Source organism: Oncorhynchus keta, chromosome 28 (genome assembly GCF_023373465.1).
Source record: "Oncorhynchus keta strain PuntledgeMale-10-30-2019 chromosome 28, Oket_V2, whole genome shotgun sequence".
Taxonomy (NCBI): Eukaryota; Metazoa; Chordata; class Actinopteri; order Salmoniformes; family Salmonidae; genus Oncorhynchus; species Oncorhynchus keta.
Window position 1 is genome coordinate 4,615,900 of NC_068448.1, and position 10,055 is coordinate 4,625,954.

General features: G+C 54.5%; 1 protein-coding gene across 1 annotated transcript in view; it reads left to right on the forward strand.

Moving 5' to 3' along the window:
- The first annotated feature begins 2,755 nt into the window (after positions 1-2,755).
- The window catches only part of LOC118378943 (nociceptin receptor-like), a 23,417-nt gene continuing 16,117 nt past the window's right edge, over positions 2,756-10,055 (forward strand). Inside the window, exon 1 of the mRNA XM_052484496.1 lies at positions 2,756-3,022. The gene's annotated coding sequence lies outside the window, so the exon portion shown is untranslated. The remainder of the gene's footprint in view (positions 3,023-10,055) is intronic.

A 10,055-nucleotide genomic window follows, 5' to 3' on the forward strand; every position in this document is an offset into this window, starting at 1 on the left:
TATGTCCAGCTCCCAGCTCCCAACATATGTCCAGCTCCCAGCTCCCAGCTCCCAACATATGTCCAGCTCCCAGCTCCCAACATATGTCCAGCTCCCAGCTCCCAACATATGTCCAGCTCCCAGCTCCCAACATATGTCCAGCTCCCAGCTCCCAACATATGTCCAGCTCCCAGCTCCCAGCTCCCAACATATGTCCAGATGCCCAGCTCCCAACATATGTCCAGCTCCCAGCTCCCAGCTCCCAACATATGTCCAGCTCCCAGCTCCCAACATATGTCCAGCTCCCAGCTCCCAACATATGTCCAGCTCCCAGCTCCCAGCTCCCAACATATGTCCAGCTCCCAGCTCCCAGCATATGTCCAGCTCCCAGCTCCCAGCTCCCAACATATGTCCAGCTCCCAGCTCCCAGCTCCCAACATATGTCCAGCTCCCAACATATGTCCAGCTCCCAACATATGTCCAGCTCCCAACAACATATGTCCAGCTCCCAACATATGTCCAGCTCCCAACATATGTCCAGCTCCCAAACATATGTCCAGCTCCCAACATATGTCCAGCTCCCCAGCTCCCAACATATGTCCAGCTCCCAAAATATGTCCAGCTCCCAGCTCCCAACATATGTCCAGCTCCCAACATATGTCCAGCTCCCAGCTCCCAACATATGTCCAGCTCCCAACATATGTCCAGCTCCCAGCTCCCAACATATGTCCAGCTCCCAGCTCCCAACATATGTCCAGCTCCCAGCTCCCAACATATGTCCAGCTCCCAACATATGCTCCAGCTCCCAACATATGTCCTCCCAGCTCCCAACATATGTCCAGCTCCCAGCTCCCAACATATGTCCAGCTCCCAGCTCCCAGCTCCCAACATATGTCCAGCTCCCAGCTCCCAACATATGTCCAGCTCCCAGCTCCCAGCTCCCAACATATGTCCAGCTCCCAGCTCCCAACATATGTCCAGCTCCCAACATATGTCCAGCTCCCAACATATGTCCAGCTCCCTCCCAACATATGTCCAGCTCCCAACATATGTCCAGCTCCCAGTCTCCCAACATATGTCCAGCTCCCAGCTCCCAACATATGTCCAGCTCCCAACATATGTCCAGCAGCTCCCAACATATGTCCAGCTCCCAACATATGTCCAGCTCCCAGCTCCCAACATATGTCCAGCTCCCAACATATGTCCAGCTCCCAACATATGTCCAGCTCCCAACAGCTCCCAACATATGTCCAGCTCCCAACATATGTCCAGCTCCCAACATATGTCCAGCTCCCAACATATGTCCAGCTCCCAGCTCCCAACATATGTCCAGCTCCCAACATATGTCCAGCTCCCAGCTCCCAACATATGTCCAGCTCCCAACATATGTCCAGCTCCCAACATATGTCCAGCTCCCAGCTCCCAACATATGTCCAGCTCCCAGCTCCCCAACATATGTCCAGCTCCCAACATATGTCCAGCTCCCAACATATGTCCAGCTCCCAACATATGTCCAGCTCCCAACATATGTCCAGCTCCCAACATATGTCCAGCTCCCAACATATGTCCAGCTCCCAACATATGTCCAGCTCCCAAATGATTTGACCTGTTCAGGTGTTGATGGTGCCTCTTCCCACGAAGGTGACGTATCTGAGTTTGTATTGACACCATATTCAGTAGTGGGCTACAAAAGTAGTAGGCTACGGAAAATCAAACACTGTCATATTTTTTCCGAGTCGCTATTTCCAAAGCACATCAATACAAAACCTAGGAGGCTCGGTTGGTTCTCACCCCCTTCCATAGATTTACACAGTAATTTGGTGATGTCATCTACAAAATTGCTTCCGACACTCTACTCAGCAAACTGGATGCAGTTTATCACAGTGCCATCCGTTTTGTCACTAAAGCACCTTATACCACCCACCACTGCGACTTGTATGCTCTAGTCGGCTGGCCCTCGCTACATATTCCTCGCCAGACCCACTGGCTCCAGGTCATCTACAAGTCCATGCTAGGTAAAGCTCCACCTTATCTCAGTTCACTGGTCACGATGGCAACACCCATCCGTAGCACGCGCTCCAGCAGGTGTATCCCACTGATCATCCCTAAAGCCAACACCTCATTTGGCCGCCTTTCGTTCCAGTACTCTGCTGCCTGTGACTGGAACGAATTGCAAAAATCACTGAAGTTGGAGACTTTTATCTCCCTCACCAACTTCAAACATCTGCTATCTGAGCAGCTAACCGATTGCTGCAGCTGTACATAGTCTATCGGTAAATAGCCCACCCAATTTTACCTACCTCATCCCCATACTGTTCATATTTATTTACTTTTCTGCTCTTTTGCACACCAATATCTCTACCTGTACATGACCATCTGATCATTTATCACTCCAGGGTTAATCTGCAAAATTGTAATTATTCGCCTACCTCCTCATGCCTTTTGCACACATTGTATATAGACTCTCTTTTTTTCCTACTGTGTTATTGACTTGTTAATTGTTTACTCCATGTGTAACTCTGTGTTGTCTGTTCACACTGCTATGCTTTATCTTGGCCAGGTCACAGTTGCAAATGAGAACTTGTTCTCAACTAGCCTACCTGGTTACATAAAGGTGAATTTTTTTTTTTTTTTAATTATGACAACTTCCAGAGGATGTCCTCCAACCTATCAGAGCTCTTGCAGCATGAACTAACATGTTGTCCACCCAATCAAAGAGAATGAATCTAGTACTGAAAGCATAAGCTACCGCTAGCTAGCACTGCAGTGCATAACATGTGGTGAGTAGTTGACTAAAAGAGAGAGAAAGGCAGTAGTTGAATAGTTTTCACAGAATTTGTTTCTTCAAAAACAAAGGAGAATCAAGAGAGAGAGAGAGAGAGAGAGAGATTTCTCAATCTTTTCACTTCCAGTTTCACTTACTTAACCAGCAAATGCAGCTAGCTAGTTTAGTTACTCAAACACCAGGCTTGAACAGAGGGATGCTATGTTAGCTAGCTGGCTATGACTATTCAACACAACAATGGGACTCTTCTGAGTCAAGGTAAGCTTTTGGTTTGATTAATGTATGACCACTGAGGCTCGCCAGTCTAACTGCTTAATGACTATACAACTGTAACGTTATTATGTGATTGTAGCGGGTTTACTAACGCGTTAGTTCTATTAGCTATGTTGACTAGGACGTTACTTTACTAGGATGTTACTTTAGTTAATATGGTGACAACGTGTGTGTGTAGCGATTATGACATTGATTGGGACAGGTTATTCCCGCCTGGTCATGATGTAGGCTGTGTGTAGCGGTGATTATATGGATTGGGACAGGTTATTCCCGCCTGGTCATGATGTAGGCTGTGTGTAGCGGTGATTATATGGATTGGGACAGGTTATTCCCGCCTGGTCATGATGTAGGCTGTGTGTAGCGGTGATTATATGGGGACAGGTTTTCCCGCCTGGTCATGATGTAGGCTGTGTGTAGGTTATTCCCGCCTGGTCATGATGTAGGCTGTGTGTAGCGGTGATTATATGGATTGGGACAGGTTATTCCCGCCTGGTCATGATGTAGGCTGTGTGTAGCGGTGATTATATGGATTGGGACAGGTTATTCCCGCCTGGTCATGATGTAGGCTGTGTGTAGCGGTGATTATATGGATTGGGACAGGTTATTCCCGCCTGGTCATGATGTAGGCTGTGTGTAGCAGTGATTATATGGATTGGGACAGGTTATTCCCGCCTGGTCATGATGTAGGTTGTGTGTGTAGCGGTGATTATATGGATTGGGACAGGTTATTCCCGCCTGGTCATGATGTAGGCTGTGTGTAGCGGTGATTACATGCTTTGGGACAGGTTATTCCCGCCTGGATGTCATGATGTTGGGAGGCTGGTCATGATGTAGGCTGGTGATTTATATGGATTGGGACAGGTTATTCCCGCCTGGTCATGATGTAGGCTGTGTGTAGCGGTGATTATATGGATTGGGACAGGTTATTCCCGCCTGGTCATGATGTAGGCTGTGTGTAGCGGTGATTATATGGATTGGGACAGGTTATTCCCGCCTGGTCATGATGTAGGCTGTGTGTAGCGGTGATTATATGGATTGGGACAGGTTATTCCCGCCTGGTCATGATGTAGGCTGTGTGTAGCGGTGATTATATGGATTGGGACAGGTTATTCCCGCCTGGTCATGATGTAGGCTGTGTGTAGCGGTGATTATATGGATTGGGACAGGTTATTCCCGCCTGGTCATGATGTAGGCTGTGTGTAGCGGTGATTATATGGATTGGGACAGGTTATTCCCGCCTGGTCATGATGTAGGCTGTGTGTAGCGGTGATTATATGGATTGGGACAGGTTATTCCCGCCTGGTCATGATGTAGGCTGTGTGTAGCGGTGATTATATGGATTGGGACAGGTTATTCCCGCCTGGTCATGATGTAGGCTGTGTGTAGCGGTGATTATATGGATTGGGACAGGTTATTCCCGCCTGGTCATGATGTAGGCTGTGTGTAGCGGTGATTATATGGATTGGGACAGGTTATTCCCATGCCTGGTCATGATGTAGGCTGTGTGTAGCGGTGATTATATGGATTGGGACAGGTTATTCCCGCCTGGTCATGATGTTAGGCTGTGTGTAGCGGTGATTATATGGATTGGGACAGGTTATTCCCGCCTGGTCATGATGTAGGCTGTGTGTAGCGGTGATTATATGGATTGGGACAGGTTATTCCCGCCTGGTCATGATGTAGGCTGTGTGTAGCGGTGATTATATGGATTGGGACAGGTTATTTGGCTTGGTTTTTTATATGGATTGGGACCTGGTCACATACAGCTGATGTGTTGTTCGGTGATTGAAGTCCACATGATGTAGGCTGAAGGGAAAATGTAGTGAGAGGAGGGAGAGGATGGGAGGGTGATTAGGAGGGACAGGGGGTCAGAGGGCTGTGTGTAGGGAGGAAGGAGAGGAGGAGGAGGGACAGGTTAGGGTCAGATGAAGGAGAGGGGGAGGTCAGGAGGGAGGGAAGGAGCCTGGTCAGGGGCTGTGAGCGGGAGGGAGGAAGATGAGGCTGTGTGTAGGGGATTATATGGATTGGGACAGGTTATTCCCGGGTCAGGAAGGGTGAGAGGAGGTTATTCCCGCCTGGTCATGATGAGGGAGGGTGAAGGAGAGGGGGTCATGAGGGCTGTGTGTAGGGAGGAAGGAGAGGTAGGAGAGGAGGGAGGAAGGAGAGGGGGAGGGAGGTTATTCCCGCCTGGTCAAAATTATATGTGAGGAGGAGAGGAGGGAGGAAGGAGAGGGGGAGAGGAGGGAGGAAGGAAGGAGAGAGGGGGAGAGGAGGGAGGGAAGGAGAGGGGGAGAGGAGGGAGGAAGGAGAGGAGGGAGGGGGAGAGGAGGGAGGAAGGAGAGGGGGAGAGGAGGGAGGAAGGAGAGGGGGAGAGGAGGGAGGAAGGAGAGGAGGAGAGGGGGAGAGGGGAGGAGGAGGAGGGAGGAAGGAGGGAGGGGGAGGAGGAGGGGAGGAGAGGAGGAGGGGGGAGAGGAGGGAGGAAGGAGAGGAGGAGGGGGGGAGGGAGGAAGGAGAGGGAGGAGAGGGGGAGAGGAGAGGAGGAAGGAGGGAGGGAGAGGAGGGGGAAGGAGGGAGGGGGAGAGGGAGGGAGGAGGAGGGGGGAGAGGAGGGAGGAAGGAGAGGGGGAGAGGAGGGAGGAGGAGAGGAAGGAGAGGGGAGAGGAGGGAGGAAGGAGAGGAGGAGAGGAGGGAGGGAGGAGGAGAGGAGAGGGGGAGAGGAGGGAGGAAGGAGAGGAGGAGAGGAGGGAGGAAGAGGGGGAGAGGAGGGAGGAAGGAGAGGGGGAGAGGAGGGAGGAAGGAGAGGGGGAGAGGAGGGAGGAAGGAGAGGGGGAGAGGAGGGAGGAAGGAGAGGGGAGAGGAGGGAGGAAGGAGAGGGGAGAGGGAGGGAGGAAGGAGAGGGGGAGAGGAGGGAGGAAGGAGAGGGGGAGAGGAGGGAGGAAGGAGAGGGGGAGAGGAGGGAGGAAGGAGAGGGGGAGAGGAGGGAGGAAGGAGAGGGGGAGAGGAGGGAGGAAGGTGAGGGGGAGAGGAGGGAGAAGGTGAGGGAGGGAAGGAGGTGAGGGGGAGAGGAGGGAGGAAGGAGAGGGGGAGGGAGGGAGGAAGGAGAGGGGGAGAGGAGGGAGGAAGGAGAGGGGGAGAGGAGGGAGGAAGGAGAGGGGGAGAGGAGGGAGGAAGGAGAGGAGGAGAGGGCGTAGATGCGAGAAGGAATACAACGTGGCTGCTATGAAAGTGAACTGTGTTCATGCGTGTTCAGGGGTGTATTCATTCCGGCAATTCTGTTGAAAAACGTTTCTTAAACGGAAGCAAACGGAACGGTGATAAAACAAACAAAAAATAATAATTTTGTCCAATAAAAACTCTTGTTTGCAACTGTTGGACTAATGGTTACACCCTATATCACCTAGTTGCAGACAAGAGTTCAAGAGTTTGCAAGGCGGTAATGAATTTATCACTCACTGTCTGTCCACGTGTCACTTTCTGTCACCTCAAATTTTTCTCTCAAACGTTATACGTTATAAACTTTCATTCATAGGCTAGATTGTAGCAACCTCGTGATGGGTATAGGGACAACATTTTGAGTATCATGTAAAATAGCCTAAACCCAATGCTGTTACATTGAGCTGAATGGAAGGACGGTCATTCAATTTGGCTGCAATAGAAATAAAAGCCATGCTGATGAGAGAAACAAAATAGTCCTCTCTCATCATAGACGTCACTGACCGTCACTGACATCAATATAGATAGCATCATCGTTATGGCCTCAGTGAACACGTTTCAGATCAATACCAGACATGAATACTACCTTATTCTATCACAATAGTCAGTCCTCTGGATACTGTAACAGAGAGATGCATTTTGGCCCGTCAGAGAGGGAAGGGCTGACTAGTCCTTGGGCATTGTCCTTTGTTCCTGGACCATTTCCCATGCAGCTCCAGGAGACAGAGAACACATCACCTTTGTTCCTGGACCATTTCCCATGCTGCTTCCAGGAGACAGAGAACACATCACCTTTGTTCCTGGACCATTTCCCATGCTGCTTCCAGGAGACAGAGAACACATCACCTTTGTTCCTGGACCATTTCCCATGCTGCTTCCAAGAGACAGAGAACACATCAAATAGAGTTGAGCAATACAGTAGCAGGGGTCCGAGGTCTGGATTGGATGCGTGTAGACACTGTCCCATTACAGAGAGTATCCTAGCTCCGCATATGAAATTAAGGACATGAGTATCTGGAGCATGTCTACTCCTTATATTTAATAAAATGTCAGCTATCTGGAAATATATAGATGAAGACATCCCTTTTGGCCCAGCACAGTGTGTACGTAGTCAGGCTGTGTGGAGACGAGACTCATTTAGATACTCTCAACAACAAAAAAGGGATGCAGAGCAGACATTAAATATTCTCTTTGTAGAAGAGACTCTCTGCAAATCTTCAAAATGTGAAGAAGTGGTGGAGAGGAGGGAGGAAGGAGAGGGGGAGAGGAGGGAGGGAGGCGAGGGGGAGAGGAGGGAGGAAGGCGAGGGGGAGGGAGGGAGGGAGGGGAGGGGGAGAGGAGGGAGGAAGGAGAGGGGAGAGGGGAGAGGAGGGAAGGAGAGGGGGAGAGGGGAGAGGAGAGGGGAGGAAGGAGAGGGGAGAGGAGGGAGGAAGGAGAGGGGAAGGGAGGGAGGAAGGGAGAGGAGGAGAGGGAGGGAGAAAGGAGAGGGGGAGAGGAGGGAGGAAGGAGAGGGGGAGAGGGAGGGAGGGAGGAGAGGGGAGGAGGAGGGAGGAAGGAGAGGAGGGAGGAGGAGGGAGGAAGGAGAGAAAGGGAGAGGAGGAGAGGAGAAGGAGGAGGAGGGAGGAGGAGGGAGGAAGAGAGGGGAGGGGGAGAGGAGGGAGGAAGGAGAGGTGGGAGAGGGAGGGAGGAAGGAGAGGGGGAGAGGGGGAGAGGAGGGAGGAAGGAGGAGAGGGGGGGGGAGGAGGGAGGAAGGAGAGGAGGAGAGGAGAGGGGGGGAGGAAGGAGAGGGGGGGAGGAAGGCGTGAGGAGGGAGGAAGGCGAGGGGGAGAGGAGGGAGGGGAAGGACAGGGGAGGGGGAGAGGAGGGAGGGAAGGAGAGGAGGAGAGGAGGGAGAAAGGAGAGGGGGAGAGGAGGGAGGGAAGGTGGAGGGGGAGAGGGGGAGGGAGGGAGGAGAGGGGAGAGGGAGGGAGGAAGGAGGGGGAGAGGAGGAGGGAGGAAGGAGAAGAGGAAAGGAGGGAGGAAGGAGAGGGGAGGAGAGGAGGGAGGAAGGAGAGGGGGAGGAGGAGGAAGGGAGAGGGAGAGAGGGGGAGAGGGAGGGAGGGGAGAGGAGGGAGGAAGGGAGAGGAGGGGGAGAGGGAGGAAGGAGAGGGGGAGAGGAGGGAGGAAGGAAGGAGAGGGGAGAGGAGGGAGGAAGGAGGGGGAGAGGAGGAGGAAGGAGAGAGGAGAGGAGAGGGGAGAGAGGATGGAGGAAGGAGAGGAGGAGAGGAGGGAGGAAGGAGGAGGGGGGGAGAGGAGGGAGGAGGAAGGAGAGGGGGAGAGGAGGGAGGGAGGAAGGAGAGGGGAGAGGAGGGGAGAGGAGGGAGGGAGGAGGAGAGGAGGAGAGGAGGGAGGAAGGAGAGGGGAGGGAGGGAGGAAGGAGAGGGGGGAGAGGAGGAGGAGGAGAGGGGGGGGAGAGGAGGGAGGAAGGCGAGGGGGAGGAGGAGGAGGGGGGGGAGAGGAAGGAAGGAGAGGGAGAGAGGGGGAGAGGGGGGAGGGAGGGAAGGAGAGGGAGGAGAGGAGGGAGGAAGGAGAGGGGGAGAGGAGGGAGGAAGGGGGAGGGGGAGAGGAGGGAGGAAGGGGGAGAGGGAGGAGAGGAAGGAGGAGGAGGAGAGGAGGGAGGAAGGAGAGGGGGAGAGGAGGGAGGAGGGAGGAGAGGGCAGAGGGGGGGGAGGGAGGGAGGAAGGGAGGAGGAGAGGAGAGGGGTAGAGGAGAGGGGGAGGAGAGGAGAAGAGGAGAGGAGGAAGGAGAGGGGGAGAGGAGGGAGGAAGGAGAGGGGGAGAGGAGGGAGGAAGGAGAGGGGGAGAGGAGAGGGGGAGGGGGAGAGGAGGAGAGGAGGGAGGAAGGAAGGAGAGGGGGAGGGGAGGGAGGAAGGAAGGAGAGGGGGAGAGGAGGGGGGAGGGAAGGAGGAGGGGGGAGAGGAGGGGAGGAAGGAGGGAGGAGAGGAGGAGGGAGGGAGAGGGGGGAGAGGAGGGAGGAAAGGAGAGGAGGAGAGGAGGGAGGAAAATGAGGGGGAGAGGAGGGAGGAAGGGGGAGAGGGGGAGAGGAGAGGGGGAGGAGAGGGGGAGAGGAGGGAGGAGAGGAGAGGGGGGAGAGGAGGGAGGGAAGGAAGGAGAGGAAGGAGAGGAGGGAGGAGGGAAGGAGAGGAGGGAGAGGAGAGGGGAGAGGAGGGAGGAAGGAGAGGGAGGAGAGGAGGGAGGAGAGGAGAGGGGGAGGAAGGGGTGAGAGAGGAGGGAGGAGGAGAGGGGAGAGGAGGGAGGGGGAGTAAGGGAGAGGAGGGAAAGAAGGAGAGGGGAGAGGAGGGAGGAAGGAGAGGGGGGGAGAGGAGGGAGGAAGGAGAGGAGGAGGGGGGAAGGGGAGGAAGGGAGGAGAGGAGGGAGGAAGGCCAGGGGGATAGGAGGGAGGAAGGAGGGAGGGGGAGAGAAGGGAGGAAGGAAGGAGAGGGGGAGAGGAGGGAGGAGAGGAGGAGGAGGAGGGAGGAGGGGGGGGAGGGAAGGAGAGGGGAGAGGGAGGGAGGAGGGAGGAGAGGAGGGGGGGAGAGGGGGGAGAGAGGAAGGAGAGGGGAGAGGAGGGAGGAAGGCGAGGGGGAGAGGAGGGAGGAGGAGCGGGGAGAGGAGGGAGGAAGGAGAGGAGGGAGGAAGGAGAGGGGAGAGGGAGGGAGGAAGGAGAGGAGAGGGGGAAGGAGAGGGGGAGAGGAGGGAGGAAGGCCAGGGGGATAGGAGGGAGGGAGGAGCGGGGGAGAGGAGGGAGGAAGGAGAGGGGGAGAGGAG